The sequence below is a fragment of the Gopherus flavomarginatus genome, chromosome 5 (genome assembly GCF_025201925.1).
Source record: "Gopherus flavomarginatus isolate rGopFla2 chromosome 5, rGopFla2.mat.asm, whole genome shotgun sequence".
Taxonomy (NCBI): Eukaryota; Metazoa; Chordata; order Testudines; family Testudinidae; genus Gopherus; species Gopherus flavomarginatus.
In genome coordinates this window covers 1,763,214-1,780,887 of record NC_066621.1, presented here as the reverse complement: position 1 = coordinate 1,780,887, position 17,674 = coordinate 1,763,214, and the positions used below count along the sequence as shown (strand labels likewise).

At 56.8% G+C, this 17,674-nt stretch overlaps 1 pseudogene; it reads left to right on the top strand.

Annotated features, from left to right (window-relative positions):
- LOC127051184 (RING finger protein 112-like) overlaps positions 1 to 17,674 on the top strand; it is a 147,590-nt pseudogene that overhangs the window by 101,501 nt on the left and 28,415 nt on the right.

Sequence of the window (17,674 nt, the reverse complement as noted above, 5' to 3'; positions counted from 1 at the left end):
TCGTTCTTCTCTCCAGGCTCTTACCCAGCCCCAGCCTCGCCGAGTCAAGCTTCTGTCAGTCTTACCCTTAGTGACGTCACTGCTGCCTGTGGCATACAGCGTGTCCTGCCCCTGCACTGCAACCCAGGGCAGATTCTCTGTGTGGGGGAGCAGTTGGCTCTGGAAGGGTTTTGATCTGTGCACAATGCCCTGGGTCCACTGGCTAGCAGGAACCTGGTTAACTTGGCGATACAGCAGTTCAGGGAGAGCTCGAGTAATCACCACGTGGCCGAGATTGTTTGAGGCACGAGCAGAGACGTGTCACTGCCGGGGCTGTGGAAACGGTGCTAGTGGCATCTGTCAGCCTGAGGCAAGGGTGGTTTAGTGGGTTGGAGGGTACATCTCAGGAACCCCTCAGAGAAACGACCTGACATTGGGCTCACTGACCCACTCCCATCTCCACAGAGCACTCTGGAGTGAAGGGGGGAACCCTGAAACAAGACTTGCTCCTCTGTGGGGCATAGGATCTGGAGGATCCTTGTGTCCCCTGGCCTCCCCCACCACCCTCCTGGCCGGGTGCATCCCACTTCTCTTTCCACCCTGTGGAAAATATCTTCACCTCTCTCCGGCTCCGTTTTGCACTCACTGGGCCTTGCTCTCTGCAATGGGTGGAGGGAGCGACTCAAATGGGTATAGGGGGCGATCAGGCCCCTTTCTGTTCACCTACAGGATGATCCCACAGTTTAAATGCCTCCCATTCCCCAGACTCGTCCCCTACCCCCGTTCTCTTTGCTCTGCAGATGCTTGTGCATGTGGCCGAAGAGGTGGGAAAAGAGTACGGACTGGAGCCCATTCAGGTAAGATGGCTTCCACCATCATCACCTGTCCTGCCCCGTGTATCCCCACACTGCACCCCTCCCCTGCGTGCATTGTGATAGGGACGTTATGTGTAACTCCCTTGCTGCGGCTGCCAATGCTTAGTAACACACCACCACCCCATATTCACCGTGAGGGGGCCTCCGTCATTCTGCTTTCCAAGATCCATGAGAACAGTGACCTGCCTTTGCACACAGACTTCTTCAGCCACCCACCAGTTCCTCTGTGTTCTAGACACCCGTTAGGGTCAATTATGCAGGATGGGTGGAATCGGCCCAGTGCAATGAGTGGTCAGCGATGATGTTCATTAATCACTGACCCAAACATTGATCCACCACATTTTGACCTGCCAAGGCACCCGAGCTGGTTCCTAATAGGACAGGGCAATTGTGTGGCCAATCTCTTCAGATGGGGTTTCTCTGATGACCAGGGATGTAGCTGTGGTCAACTTCAGGCTATGTTGCATATTCTTGACGAGCGCCCACTGACTTACTTCTAGGGTGAGCTACTGGCTCTCCACCTGGCTGATGAGGATGCTGTCAAATGGCTGGGTACTTTGAGTGTATGCTGAAGACACCTCCCCCACTCCACACCATGCTCCTGCCCCATGCACCCCATGCCCCATTCCCTAGGGGATGAGGTTTTCCCCCCAGACATCAACCTTCTCCCCAATCCAGCATCCTCCCAACCCTAGAGACCCTCACTCCCCTCCTGTCTCCCCTGCAGCACCTAGACCTGCTGGTGCGGGACTGGAGCAACTCCCTGGTCCTCAGAGCCGAGGGTGGGAAGCAGCATCTGAGAGATGTCAGACAGGTGAGTGTGGGAATCAGAGAATGGAGGAATGGGACATGGGGCCTTTCCCCTCTAAGAGATGATTAGCTCCAGCATTTCCAACCTTGAGGAGGTGAGACCCCAGGGAGATTGTGTGATGGGCTTGGAGTGGGGGCCGCAAGTGCAGGGCTTGAATTAGGGTGTGGCAAGCAGAATATTTATCCAGGGCCCCACACCACAGGGGACCCTGCAAAGCTAAATTACATGCTGAAACCCTGGATGTCCAGGGCTCAGGCATCAGCATCAGCCCACAGTGGCCAGAGCTGAAGCTGAAGTCCCAGCTTAAGGTGAGAGTAACATTTTTTTTCAAGTACATGCCAAAGGGGGTCACCAGCACCACAAGGTTGAGAAACACTGTGCAAGAGTTTAGCCCCTGATATCCCCAAAGAATCCATCCGCAGTGAGCAACCTCCAGCCAGGGGCTGCATAGGCAAAGCTGGACTTTCCCTGCAATTGCTGCTCCAGGCCAGGCACCTGTCGCTGCTCTACACTCAAGGAGACAGGCAGCCTGGAGGAGGAAGCATCTTGATTGCAAAGGGGAGGGGAGAAAAGCCAGGCCAGGGGGAGGGAAAGGAGCAGGCTGGGACAAGGAGTCTGCAGAGACTGGGAGCTGGGGTGAGGAGGACTGGGACTTGGAAGGGGGAGTCTGGGACTGACAGACACTTCTCTCTCTTCCTGCCATCCCTGCCTCGTTCACTGCTCCCCTCCAAAGATCTACCACAGATGAGGTAGAGCCCCTCCAGACACTTTCTAACTGCCCATCAGGTCTGGCTAATGTTAACACAGGTTTTTGTGTGTCAATGTAACGATTCCCGCGGGCTCTGGCAGAACCTGGAGGCGACGTCCCCCTGCAAACACCCCAGGGCCCTGGAAACGCTGAAGAGAAGCAGCACCCACTGTTACCTGATGCCCTTCCCTGGCGAGCGGATCATGACTGGAAGCCAGGGAACTCTGAAAGGTAATGGATCCGGGACAGCAGCTATGAGCCCCCTGCCATGTGCAGAGCAATGCTACTGGGGCTCTGATCATGCCTGCACGTGGAAGGTAGAGAGAAGGGGGATCAGACAGGCCCTGTATTTCCCCATCATCGTCCATCTCTCTTGCCTTTGCAGACATGGGTGTGAATTTCCGGGAAAGCCTGAGGGACTACGTCACCACCCTGGTGGGCTCGGCCGATCGACATGTCCGGAGGGACCAGCATGGGGCGCTGCTCACTGGGACACAGCTCCCTGCCAAGATAAAGGTGGGGACTGGCCAGCTGTGCTGGAGGGAGCAGGAAGGGGATGCTCTCTTCTTGCAGTCAGTGATGACCCCAGTACCCCCACCCCAGTTGCCCCACCCCTAGGGTGACCAGACAGCAAATGTGAAAAATCAGGACGGGGGGGAGGGTGATAGGAACCTATATAAGAAAAAGACCGAAAAATTGGGACTGTCCCTATAAAATTGCGACATCTGGTCACCCTACCCACCCCAGAGGTGACTGCATTTCAGCGGCAGGCAAGCCCTCCCCATGTTCACAGCCTTTCTAAGCCCTGTGGAGTCTGTGATGTGATGATTTATTTTGGTTCCTTTGCAGCATTTATCTGATGTGATGAAAAAACATCGCTCCGGCTTCTCCTCCCCCTGTCAGGTACCGTCTCTGTCTCTGAGTCTGGATGAAATCTTGTTTTCTTGGACTCCAGGGTAGAAGAATTTGAACAGAGTAGAGGATGACTGGTGCTGGATAGTTCATCCTGCCTACGGACACATCTCCAATCCTTGAGACCAATAGCACCAAATCCTGTTTATCCCACACAAACTCCTCTCATTTAAACACCAACAGGAGTTTTTAGAGCAGGTCTAAAAATAGTTTTTTTTTCCTGCAGAAAAGTTGGAGTTTCCAGAAAAAATGCCAAATCTCTTTTGTGGAAAGGCCAGCGCAGCAGCTCCTGGGAATTGTAGTTCTTGTGCCTCACGTTCTCTCTTCTCCTCTATGGGTTGACTACAATCCCCATGATGCACTGCAGAGAACAGACACCACTACTTCTCTCTCCAAGAGGAGAGTCCCTGCTGCTGCATCATGGGGATTGTAGTTTGGGATCCTCATCCTCCCCATTCTCCTCTAAGGGGTTGGTCTTGCAGCTTGCACGGCACCTCTCATGAGACCAGCCTGCAGAGGAGAATGGGCGGTTGGGGCCACCAAAGTACATGTCCCATCAAGCGCCTGGTATCCTTTCTGGGTGAGGGTGCGGTGCATCATAGCTGTAGGTCAGCATGGGAGGTATAGTCTGAACTGAGTGCTGGGGGGACAGAGGAGAATCAGGCATCCCATGAACCACATTCCCCATGATGCCCCAGCATCTCCTCTCTGAGTGCATGTATCATGGCCTGGAGCATCATGGGAGGCACATGCACTGGCAGGGGAAGGGGGCAGAAGAAAGTGGATTCAGGGGCTCTGTCCGCTGGCTACTCAGGGAGTGGGGCATAGCCACAGCACAGCATTCTGCAGTCGTGACCCCCAGCCCACTCCCTGTGCAATGGCCAGCAGCACAGACCTTTCCACCTGGTGTCACAGCGCCTCTGGGGAGCTGTGAATTGGGCTGGCCGAGCAGACCACCTGCTCTCGCTCCTTTGGTCTGATCTGCCAGCCAGGCAGCATCCCAGCAAAGCCCCCTCTGAGCCCTTCAAGTCACAGTTGTGCCACCTTCCCCCGCAGCAAGGTAGGACCCAGCATAGACAGACCCTTAGACATGGTCTGTCTAGTTCGCTTGGGCCTCAGCCTCAGATCAGCTGAGGAGTATTGGATGCAGGGAGCTTCTCGGCATGGGGGGAATAGAGCGGTCTAGCTATAGCAGAATCACTACTCCACAATAACTGCACAGCAGAGACTATTCCAGAGTCGTTGCTCCTCCACAAGAAGATTTAACCCAGCCCCCACCCCTAAATGAGAGCTGAGATTCACCTGCCTCCTGGAGATCAATTAAAAAATCCCAAATACCACCAGACCCGTGAGAGCCGGTGTCACTGACGTGCTCTTGGGCATTAGCCTCAGGCTGAGCCCGGCTGGGACAGGGGTTTCCAAAGTCCTGGGCTAAGGGAACATGCTGCAGGTGCAAAGCGCAGGTCGGGGCGGGGAAGGGAGCCGAGGCTGGGCTGCTGCGGGGATCAAATTGAAAAGTGGTGGTGCCAGAAGCCCCAAGCGGCTGCCACACTGGCTAGCAGCGTCGCTCTGTTATGTGAGGCTGCTGAGGTGGAAGCTGCAGTCGCTAGGTGGAGTCGGGGCCTCATGAACTGCAGCTCACTCCCAGCCTTGTTGTCCCTGTGCAGATGGCCGTCACCTTCCACAACCAGAGAGTCCTGGACAGGGCCAGCGCAGACCATGCCGCATTTCTGAAGGAGAAGGTGAGTCCAGGGGTGTCACTGTGCCCCCAGCCAGGGGAACCCCAAGGAAACATCCCAGCCAACCCTGTGGGCTATCAGCTTTTTGGAAAGAGAGAAGACCTCATATCAGCTTTCAGGGGGTTGCAGAGATGGGAGACTCGAACCCCAGCACAGCAGCAGCCCTGCTTCTGAGAATGCTGCCTCTGATCCAGTCCCAGGGATGGGGACTGGCTGGCTCAGGGGTGGAGGTGGGACATGGGGCTTTGGTCTGCGGGGCAGGGGCCTGTCTGGCTCAGGGGTGGGGTCTCAGCTCTGACCCTGCTCTGTCCCTGCAGCAGGGGCCAGGGTCTCAGATAGAGCCGGGGCACCCAGTGTAGCTGGTGCGTCTGGACGAGGAAGGGGGCCTGACGCTGGATGAGGAGGCCCTGAGCCGCTGCCTGGAGCAGGGTGGGGTGGGGAAAGCCCCCGTTTGCCTGGTGTCCGTCATCGGGGAGCAGCGCCGGGGCAAATCCTTCCTGCTGAACTACCTGCTGCGCCGGCTCCAGCACCCGGTGAGTGTGAACGGGGGCAGGAGTGAGCTGGGGTGTGAGTGGCCCCATCCTGCCCCATGCTGGGGGGTTCAGAGCTGCACACGCCTCTGTGAGGGCCCTGCCCTCAACATGCCCAGTTAGCTAGAGCCATGGCTGGACTCTAGGTCCTAGCATATCTGTCTGTCTGTCTGGAATGCAGTCTGTGTCTCTCTATCAGATTCTGAGCATGCCTGTCACCATGTATTCCTACCTATGCTGATTTACCCCCTCCTGGGGGTTGTGTCCTAGGGATGGGGAAGAGAGACCAGAAACTCTCCTTCCCCACGCTGCACTGACCCCTCCCACACCATGTTCTCTTCTGGCAGGACGTGAGGGACGGAGCATGGATGGGCCGGGAGGAGGAGCCCCTGGAGGGGTTCGAGTGGCGCGCCGACATGCAGCGGGTCACCAAGGGGGTGTGGGTGTGGAGTCAGCCCTTCTGGGTCCCCACCAAGGGGGGCCAGGTGAGTGGGGGGCATTGGGAGTGTACAGGGAAGGGTGAAGGGACCACAGGGGTGCTGGGAGAAGGGAAAGGGGGAACAGGGTAAAGGGCTGAGGACAGATGGAATGGGGGAAATAGGAGGGGATGGAGCAGACAGAGACATGGGGAAGGAGGCCCAAGGGGAACCTCCTGCAGAGATAAAGGGGGCAATGGAGAAGAGACAGAAGGAGGGTGCTAACACTGGGAGGTCCTGGGGGGAGGCAAAGAATGAGATGCCAGGTGCCATGGGGGTGGAGCAGGGGCAGCTCCGGGGGCAGAGGGGCCGTGGGTGGCTGGACAAAGCCGGGAGCTGACCTGGGGCTCTCACTCTTGGCCCCCAGGTGGCCGTGCTGCTGGTCGACACCGAGGGCTCCATGGACCTTGAAAGGAACAAGGAGACGAGCATCAAACTCTCTGCCATGTCCATGCTGCTCAGCTCCTACCAGGTTGGGGGGTTCCCCAGGGGGCGCTGTGCTGCAGGGAGCAGGCAGGGATCAGCAGGGGGCGCTCTCCCCTGGGGGTCAGGGCTGGCCCAGATGCCCCAGTGCAGCGCTAGGGGGCGCTGTGCTGCAGGGGTCAGGGTGAAGGCTCAGCAGGGGGTGCCCTCCCCTGGCAGACAGGGCTGGCCCCGATGCCCCGTGCGGCGCTAGGGGGCGCTGTGCTGCAGGGAGCAGGGCTCAGCAGGGGGTGCTCTCCCCTGGGGGTCAGGGCTGGCCCCGATGCCCCAATGCAGTGCTAGGGGGCGCTGTGTTGCAGGGAGCAGGGCTCAGCAGGGGGCGCTCTCCCCGGGGGTCAGGGCTGGCCCTGATGCCCCAATGCGGCGCTAGGGGGTGCTGTGCTGCGGGGAGCAGGGCTCAGCAGGGGGCGTTCTCCCCTGGGGGTCAGGGCTGGCCCCGATGTCCCATGCGACGCTAGGGGGCGCTGTGCTCAGGGCAGGTGAAGTGGCTGGGAAGTGGCCTGGGGCGGCCGTCACTGCTCGTTGATGTAGCTCTGTCCGTCTCCTGGTTATTTGCAGATACTGAACATTGGCAATCGGGTGAAGGACCCGGATCTCGAATACCTGGAGGTGAGGCCGGGCAGCGCGACACAGAACGTGGCCAGACCAGGTTCTCCCATTCACCCGACAGGGTTATTATCCCTCCCCATGGGTCCTGTGGGGAAACTGAGGCCCATAGAGAGAAACCAACTCTCCCACAGTCACGTGGGCCTCTGGACTCAGCAGTGTCACCGCACAGCCCGGCCTGGATCTCTGCTCCCAGGTGTCCGGCGTGGGCCACTGAGTCAGCATTAGGACCCCTCCCTCCTCTCCAGCCCAGCTCCTCCATGGGTGGGAAGCTGCTGGGGCCAGGGCTTGGGGCGGTCGCTCTGCACCCTGGGCTGATTTGCTCTTCTCTTCCAACACTTACCCAGCCCCAGCCCCACTGGGCTGAGCCCCTGGCAGTCGCACCCTTAGCTACCTCTCTACCACGTGTGGCATACAGAGTGTCCTGCCCCTGCACCGCGCCTCGAGGGGATTCTCTGTGCAGGGGAGGGATCATCTTGGGAGAGATTTTATCTTTTATGCTTCCTTGGGTGCAGTGGCTGGCAAAAACCTGGTGTGACAGACCCAGGCCAGTGGGCTACAGGAATCTGGTAGAGGGCAAATATACTGGTCACTGGCTGAGTAGTTTTCTGTTCGCTGAGCGGCTGCACTAGAGTAATCAGGAACCTGCTAGAACCAATTAAGACAGGCAGGATAATTAAGCCACCTGGAGCCAATTAAGAAACTGCTAAAATCAATTAGGACAGGCTAGCTAATCAGGGCACCTGAGTTAAAAAGGACCTCACTTCAGTTTGTGGTGTGCATGTGCGGAGCTGAGAGTGAGAAGATGTATTGCTGTAAGACTAGAGAGTACAAGTGTTATCAGACACCAGGAGGAAGGGCCTGTGGTGAGGATAAAGAAGGTGTTTGGAGGAGGCCATGGGGAAGTAGCCCAGGGAGTTGTAGCTGTCATGCAGCTGGTACAGGAGGCACCATAGACAGCTGCGATCCACAGGGCCCTGGGCTGGAACCTAGAGTAGAGAGCAGGCCCGGGTTCCCCCCAAACCTCCCAACTCCTGATCAGATACAGGAGGAGTTGACCTGGATTGTGGCTTCTACCAGAGGGGAAGGTCTCTGAGCTGTTTCCCGACCCACAGGGTGAATCTCTGAGGTGAGCAAATCCGCCAATAAGCGCAAGACCCACCAAGGTAGAGGAGGAACTTTGTCACATTGGTTATTGCAGAGATGTGGGGGTCCAGGGAGAGGTTAGGCAAACTTTCAAGGTGTGAGCTGAGGCATGTTTTGACTTCTTGGGGCAGTGAAACTGCATCCGTCAGCCTGAGTTGATGGTGGTTTTGTGGGGTGTGACATGCATCTCAACAACCCCTCCGAGCACTGGGGAGAGAAGGAGTGAGCTCGAAAACCAGACTTGCTCCTCCATTGGGTGTAGGGTGCTGAGGAAGAGGGTGTGTGCTGAAAACCATCCCCCCCCCCCCCAAGACCCCTGTGTCCCAAAGCCTCCCAACCATCCCCTTGGCTGGGTGCAGCCTGCTTCTCTCTGCCCCGGGGTAAATGTCTCCGTCCATCTCTAGCTTCGTATTGTGCTCACTGGTCCCAAAAAATGGGCAGAGAAAGCAGCTCAGATGTGGGTGGATGGGTTATCAGGCCCCTTTCTGCTCAATGGCAGAACTCCCCACCCCCATTGCAAACACTTCACAAGCCTCAGTCTCACCTCCCCCTCTCTTCACTCCACAGATGTTTCTGCAGGTGGCCCAAGTGGTGGGAGAGGCCTATGGACTGGAGCCCATTCAGGTGAGACACTCACCATCACCTGCCCTGCCCCATGTGTCCCCACATTGCACCCCTCCCCCACTCCACAGCATGCTCCTGCCCCATGCACCCCCTGCCCCACTCCCAAGGGGTTGAGGTTATCCCAGCAGACACCGTCCTTCTCTATGTCCCAGTGTCTCCCTACCTCCCGTGACTCCCACTCCCCTTCTGTCTCCCCTGCAGCACCTAGACCTGCTGGTGCGGGATTGGAGCAGCTCCCAGGTCCTTGGAGCCCAGGGTGGGGAGCAGTATCTGAGACACATCAGACAGGTGAGTGTGGGGCTTGGGGGGGAAGGATGGGGAACGGGACACAGGGCCTGTCCCCTCTGGGGGTGTTGACTCTGAGCATTTCTTCATTGTTTGTTTGTTGCTATTTCCATTTTGCTGTTGTAAGTTCTGCGTGTCAGTGTAACGATTCCCCCGGGCTCTGGCAGATGCTGGTGGCGACGTCCCCTTGTAAACACCCCAAGGCCCTGGAAGCGCTGAGCAGAAGCAGCACTTGCTGTTACCTGATGCCCTTCCCTGGCAGAGGGTTCATGACTGGAAACCAGGGAAGGCTGAGAGGTAACAGACCCGGGAGAGCGGCTCTGAGCCCCCTGCCATGTGCTGGGCAATGCATCTGGGTCACTCTTATGCCTGCACGTGGAAGGTAGAGAGAAGAGGGATCAGATGTGTGACAGGTTGGATCACAGAACTGAGAACTGCCACCTGATGTGCCAAGACTACTTCTGCCCCTGCTTGCCCTGCCTGGTTTGAGCCAGACCCGCTAGACTGCTGCAAACCGAGACCCAGGGTCTGAACCACGTCCCCTAACAGCTGCAGGCTTAACTGAAAGCAGCTAACAGAAGTGTTCCTGTCTTTAACACTCAGATGCCCAACTCCCAGTGGGGTCTGAACCCCAAATAAATCTGGTTTACCCTGTCTAAAGCCCTCAATAACACTGAGGGAAAGATATTCACAGCTGTTTCCTTCCCCTCCGCCCCAGGTATTAATACCTGCTCTGGGTTAACTGAGTAAAAAGTGATTTTATTAAACACGGAAGGTAGGATTTAAGTAGTTCCAGGTAGTAGCAGACAGAACAAAGTGAATTACCAAGCAAAATAAAATAGAACATGCAAGTCTATTTCTAAGAAACAATACAGTTAAACCTCACACCATAAGCTTCCTTTTACAGGCTAGTCGTCTTCTAGTCTGGGGCCAGCAATCACTCACACTCCATGTAGTTACTGTCCTTTGTTCCAGTTCCTTTCAGGTATCCTTGGGGGTGGAGTGGCTCTCTCTAGCCAGCTGAAGGCAAAATGGAGGGGTCTCCCAGGGGTTTAAATAGACTTTTTCTTGTGGGTAGAGACCACCTCCTCACTGCTATGCAAAATCCAGCTCCAAGATGGAGTTTTGGAGTCACATGGGCAAGCCACATGTCCATGCATGACTCAGTCTTTACCAGCTGTCACGGAGTCCCTGTCCGATGCTCTGGAACTGCTCCCCACCAAGCCAGGCAGGACTTTGGGGAGCCTCCTCTCCCTTGGAGCAGACTTGTGTGAGCTTCTTGCCCTGAACGTCTTCACCTCCTGGGTCTCTCCTTGGAGCATTCAGCATCCTCTGCCCCTCCGTGCGCTTCCCACAGCGAGCCCGCCTCAGTGGGGTCCTGGGGAAGCCACCGGGTCCTGCACCCCCACTTTGCAGTCAGATGTGACTCTTAGCCAGCCAGTAACACAGAGGTTTATTCGATGACAGGAACAGGGTCTAAAACAGAGCTTGTAGGTACAGCGAACCGGACCCCTCGGCCGGGTCCATTCTGGGGGGCAGGGAACCAGACCCCCCCACATCTGCACTTCACTCCTCGACCCCAGCCAGCTCCAGACCAACAACCCCCCCCCAAACCCCTCCTCTCTGCTCAGCTCCTTTCCCGGGCCAGGAGGTCACCTGATCTTTGTCTCCAACACCTTCAGCTGGCACCTTTGCAGAGGGGGGGCCCAGGCCATCAGTTGCTAGGAGACAGAGTTCCAGGCATTTAGGTGCACTGGCCTTTTGCTCTGCCAGACACTTAAGAACTGCCATGGGGACACTGAGGCACCAACACAGTATTCAGAGAAAACATTAAGAACATTCCCAGTTTGTCACATCTCTCCCCCCTTCAAGACCGAACTGAGCGAGGTCACTCCAGCCAGTGACCTGGGGAAGTTCGAACCCACCAACGTTCCCATGGATGCCCCAGCATCTCTCCCATTCCTGGTGTGAGTTACACCAGGACAGTCCAGTCTCATGCCCTCTCTTAGGTCGGGTGTGCTCGATGGCACTTGCAGGCCGCATGTGGGAAGGTTTATGCGGCTTGAATCCTTTTGCCACCCTAGTACCCCTGGGGTTCAAACTGGGACGGGGTCTTCTCCCAGCTCTCTGGGCTGCGATTCGGGCTCTCTTGGTTAAGAGCCCCCATCTTGGCCTTGTCCAGCTCTGGGCTTGGGCAACCGCTTCCCACTTTGTGGCCCAGAAACAACACCTCTGCCGTCCCCCCTTGCACTTTCCAGCTTTTACCGTCAGTCCCACCTCCTTGAGGCAGCCCAGCCCCCTCTTCACCGGGGACACCTGTTCCTCCCAGGTCTGGCTAAAGATGCACATGTTATCAGTGTCTGCCAGGGCCAAGTTCTCCATCCCCCTCTGCTTGTCTAGAATCTCCTCAGGCCTAGGCATGGGGTCGGCATCGGACACTGATGGCTTTAAGCTTCTGATAGGATTATCTGGTTTTATGGGGTATGTCTCCCTTGGGGATCAGCCCCACGGGTGAGGCCCATCTAAAGCCAGCAAGTCCCTGACCTCTCTTTCCAGGTTCTGGGCCGCTTTCCCAGTGACTCTGAATGGGGAACACCTGATGGGGAGATTGGCTCCCACCTCAGAGAAGAGATCCCCCAGGGGGTCTTCCTCCATCTCCTCCCAATCCTTCCTTTTTGGGTCCAGGGGTCCCCTCACTCTCCTCCCATCCAGCAGCTCGAATGGGAAGAACCCTGTGGATTCCTGGGGCACCACCAGCTGCCTCCCGATTCCCCCCAGTTCTACTTCCCCTTGGGGAGCCCATTCCCGGGACAGGAATCCCTTCTCCTGCAGGACTCTGTCCCTGCAGCCTTCCCCAAGAGGGTTTGCAGCGCTGTGGCCAGCAAGTTCCCTCAGCTTCTCCAAGGAGGGATCCCTCTGCAGCTCGGTCTGGGATTCAGCAGCTGGGGCAAGGAGTGGGACCTGCTCCCTCTGGCTGGCTGGGCCTGGGGTCACAGCCCCCCGAGCCCTGTCCCTGGTAGCTGCCTCCCTGCTGTGTAATCACTTTCCAGCAGCACGTCTGGACCAGGCAAACCTGTTTTGGCAGCTGACCTGCCCTGTCTGGGTGTCTCCCCACTCAGCTGGGGTCTCAGCTCCCCCCATGCTCAGCGCTGCCCTTGCTGTCCCAGTGGGGGCAGGCAGCGAGCTCTCTGCTCTGATCCCAGCATCAGAGCCAGCGTGAGCCCCCTCTCTGGTGTGCAGGGGGGGCGGGGAGCATCTCTGCCTCCCACTCAGCCCCAGGGGGCTGGTTACAGGTAGACAGGTATCCTGAGCCCAGCAACCCCTGCGCCCTGCCAGCCAGGTCATTTGCATTTTCACTGACCATTTCTATCCTAGCCAATTGGTTCCCTGGATTTGAATTCAAACCCTCGGCCATTACAGGAGTGGGACCTGGATCCTGTCCCAAGGGGAGACAGTCACCCCCCAACAGGGCCTCCGAGCCGATATCCTGGAGAACCCCAACTACCAGCCAGCCTGACCCCTCCTGGGTCTGCACAGGGATCTGGGCCATAGGCAGTGCGAGAGGCTTCACCCCAGGGGGCTTCACCCAGGTCCCACAGTCCCTCAGCATCTGGGGCTGCACCACCACAGTTCTCTCTGTCCCAGGTTCTCGCCCCCGCAGGCGTGTTTCCCCACTGACTCCTGGGCAGCCCCCTATGTCTCTCCACTCCACCATCACCAGTCCATGCTGCTGCTGCTTCTCCTGCAGCTTTTCCTCGGGCTCTTGCTCCCTCTCACGGTCCTCTCGCTCTCTCGGGCTCTGCTCCCATCCCATCCATCTCCGATCCCCTGATGGGGAACCCAATCGTGAAGACCCTCATCTGATTGGGGACCAGACTCCCGGGGATGCCTGGCTGCTGCTCCAGCTGCTCCCAGATCCTCTTGTAGCCCCATCTGGGTCAGGAATCTGCTCCTCAGAGCGGTCCTCCTCCTCCAGCTGCACGATTAACTGTGCCTTGGTGAACGTCCCCATGCGTAACCCTCTCTTTGTGCACAGGATCACAATGTCCTTCTTAAGGAGATGGTGACAGGCCATCACTTCACCGTTCCCAAGTGGCTCTGGACTCACAGGCCTGTGTGCTCTTGGCTCCCCCATGGTTTCCAGGAAGAACCCCTGGTGTGCCAGCCCTTCTTGTGATCACCACCTCTTTGCCAGGGTCGAGCTGCAGACTCCTCCGCCCCTGGGACTGCTCCTGCAATCCCCCGGGGAACCCTGCTACTGCAAAAATCCTTCTCTCCCAGGGTCGAGCGGCAAGCTCCTCCGCCCCGAGACTGCTCGCTGCAGTCCTCAGGGGGACCCTGTTACTCCAACAGTCCTTCTCGCTGGTCACACACTCCCAGAGGTTAACTGCCCCCTGAAACCGTCCCTCTCTGAGCCTTCAGCACGCCTGGTCCTCATTATCCCTCCTTTGTTTTACTGCTCCCCAGTCACTTACTGCAAGCAGCGCCATTCACGGGGTGCAGTACGTCCCGCCGCTGCCACCAGTTGTCACGGAGTCACCGGGCGATGCTCTGGAACTGCTCCCCACCAAGCCAGTCAGGACTTTGAGGAGCCTCCTCTCCCTGGAGCAGACTGTCTGCAGGGCAAGAAGCTCACATGGCTTCACCTCCTGGGTCTCTCCTTGGAGCATTCAGCATCCTCTGCGCCTCCATGCGCTTCCCACAGCGAGCCCACCTCAGTGGGGTCCTGGGGAAGCCACAGGGTCCTGCACCCCCACTTCGCAGTCAGATGTGACTCTCAGCCAGCCAGTAACACAGAGGTTTAGTCGATGACAGGAACATTGTTGGTTTAAGTGGTTTTTGATTGGGCACTTTAATTTGCACTTTGCTCAAGAAGCTGACCAAATGCTCTACTAGGCTAGTTTACAATCAAGCAAGTACACGCCCAATATTCATAACTTCAAATACAAAAATGACACATGCATACAAATAATACATTCAGTAGATCTATGTAAAGGTTTTGATAAGTTACCTGGCATATGTAGCCTAAAACATATTCCAGTTATATCGCATATACAATCATAAGCATATTCCATAAATCCTTACGGGGGCACCATCACAAGACGGTCCCCAGTTTCCCCCACCATTGTCCCTTTCTCTCCCCTTTGCAGACATGGATGAGGATTTTCAGGAGAGCCTGAAGAACTATGTGACCGCCCTGGTAGGCTCAGCTGATCAACACGTCCAGAGGGACCTGCAAGGGAAGCTGCTGACGGGGACACAGCTCACTGCTCAGATAAAGGTGAGGACCAGCTAGCTGTATTGCAAGGAGCGGGACAGAAGTGCTCTCCTCATCAGTCAGTGATGACCCTAACACCTGTGCAGTGTCACTATGTGGCTGTTCTCCAGCTACCCCACCCCAGAGGTGGCTGAATTTCAGCACCAGGCGATCCCTCCCCCTGTTCACAGCCTTTCTAAGTCCTGTGGAGTCTGTGACATGATGATTTATTTTGGTTCCTTTGCAGAATTTATCTGATGTGATGAAGAAACATCGCTTTGGCTTCTCCTCCCCCTGTCAGGTATCATCTCTGCCTCTGACCTGATCATGGGGTGTGTCCCTTCATCCGTCCATACCAGGGCTGGGGCAATGTTGGGAACTGGGTCCACGCTGCTGGAGGTGACTGGAAGGACTCTGGGTGAAATCTTATTTTCTTGGACTCCAGGGCAGAAGAATTTGAACAGAGTAGAGGATGACTGGTGCTGGATAGTTCATCCTGCCTACGGACACATCTCCAATCCTTGAGACCAATAGCACCAAATCCTGTTTATCCCCACACAAACTCCTCTCATTTAAACACCAACAGGAGTTTTAAGAGCAGGTCTAAAAATAGTTTTTTTTTCCTGCAGAAAAGTTGGAGTTTCCAGAAAAAATGCCAAATCTCTTTTGTGGAAAGGCCAGCGCAGCAGCTCCTGGGAATTGTAGTTCTTGTGCCTCACGTTCTCTCTTCTCCTCTATGGGTTGACTACAATCCCCATGATGCACTGCAGAGAACAGACACCACTACTTCTCTCCTCAAGAGGAGAGTCCCTGCTGCTGCATCATGGGGATTGTAGTTTGGGATCCTCATCCTCCCCATTCTCCTCTAAGGGGTTGGTCTTGCAGCTTGCACGGCACCTCTCATGAGACCAGCCTGCAGAGGAGAATGGGCGGTTGGGGCCACCAAAGTACATGTCCCATCAAGCGCCTGGTATCCTTTCTGGGTGAGGGTGCGGTGCATCATAGCTGTAGGTCAGCATGGGAGGTATAGTCTGAACTGAGTGCTGGGGGGACAGAGGAGAATCAGGCATCCTATGAACCACATTCCCCATGATGCCCCAGCATCTCCTCTCTGAGTGCATGTATCATGGCCTGGAGCATCATGGGAGGCACATGCACTGGCAGGGGAAGGGGGCAGAAGAAAGTGGATTCAGGGGCTCTGTCCGCTGGCTACTCAGGGAGTGGGGCATAGCCACAGCACAGCATTCTGCAGTCGTGACCCCCAGCCCACTCCCTGTGCAATGGCCAGCAGCACAGACCTTTCCACCTGGTGTCACAGCGCCTCTGGGGAGCTGTGAATTGGGCTGGCCGAGCAGACCACCTGCTCTCGCTCCTTTGGTCTGATCTGCCAGGCAGCATCCCAGCAAAGCCCCCTCTGAGCCCTTCAAGTCACAGTTGTGCCACCTTCCCCCGCAGCAAGGTAGGACCCAGCATAGACAGACCCTTAGACATGGTCTGTCTAGTTCGCTTGGGCCTCAGCCTCAGATCAGCTGAGGAGTATTGGATGCAGGGAGCTTCTCGGCATGGGGGGAATAGAGCGGTCTAGCTATAGCAGAATCACTACTCCACAATAACTGCATAGCAGAGATTATGCCAGAGTCATTGCTCCTCCACAAGAAGATTTAACCCAGCCCCCACCCCCAAACAAGAGCTGTGATTCACCTGCCTTCTGGAGATCAATTAAAAAAAATACCAAATACCACCAGACCCCTGAGAGCCGGTGTCACTGATGTGCTCTTGGGCATTAGCTTCAGGCTGAGCCCGGCTGGGACAGGGATTTCCAAAACTCTTCAGCTACAGCAACATGCTGCAGGAGCAAAGTGCAGGTCGGGGCGGGGAAGGGAGCCGAGGCTGGGCTGCTGTGGGGATCAAATTGAAAAGTGGTGGTGCCAGATTGGCTAGCGGCATCACTCTGTTATGTGAGGCTGCTGAGGTGAAGCTGCAGTTGCTAAGTGGAGACAGGGCCCCATAAACTGTGGCTCACCCTGGTCTTGTTCTCCATGTGCAGATGGCCATCACCTTCCACAACCAGAGAGCAATGGACAAGGCCAGAGCAGATCACGCTCTCTTCCTGAAGGAGAAGGTGAATCGGGGGGGCTGTACCTCCCATCAGGGGAACCTCAGGGAACCATGCCGGGCAGGCCCCCAGGCTATGGGCCTTGGGGATGAGGTGGGAGTTCACATTTCCAGCTCCCAGAGTGGCTGAAGAGATGAGACTCCAGTCCCAACACAGGGGGCACAACTCAGTTTTGGGGGCTCTGGGCAGCACCTGGCATGGCAGCCCTGATCTCAGTCCAGAGAACTGTGCCTCACCCGGCATCATGGGGGCCCAATCTCAGTCATGGGAGGGGGGGGTGCAGCACCGGGCACAAGTGGGGCCCCAATCTCACTAGGGGGATTGGTCTGTGTAGGAGCTGACACAACAGGGGGTCCACTTTGAGTTGTGGGATCTGTGAAGTGCCTGGCACAATGGGATCCTGATCTCAGTTGAGGGGCATTTGTACAACAAGGGCCCTGATCTTGGTCAGGGTCTGTGCAGCATTTGCCACATCTAATACTCTTGGCTGTCTCCTCTCGCTGCTACTGCAGGACAGTGACTCCAGGAACCCAATTAAATACCTGATGCTGAAGCCGAGCAAGATGGCGAAGCAGCTCACAGAGCAGCGTGAGCTCTTGCTGAAGCAATGCCGGACAGACATGCTGCCTAAGAAAGAGGTCCAGGGGCCAGAGCTGGAGGTGGAGCTGATGCAGAAGAAAGAGGCCCAGCTGACGGAGCTGAAGGCAGGGCTGACACAGGAGGCGGAGACCTTCCTGGAGACTTACAGGAAGCGCTTCAAGAAATTTGCCATTGCGGTGGGTGTGGGTGTGGGGACAGTGCTCCTGGCACCGGTGGGTGGAGGTGCTGCTGTGGGAATTGCCACGGCAGTCGGCGTGGCTGAGGTGTTGGCGGGTGTTGGGGTGGGTGCCGTGGCCGGGATGTTCATGGGTGGGGCCGTGTGTGATGCAGTAGGGACTGTCTGTGTGGGGAGCGGGAGAGCAGGGGAGGACTTTAGGGGATGGACGATGCCAGAGCCTGTAACCTGAGCTAGGTAAGGGAGGGGAAAGGTCAACACCTTTGCCCGGGAAGGGGACAAAGGAAGGGAGTGGCAGGAGGGAAGCAGTTT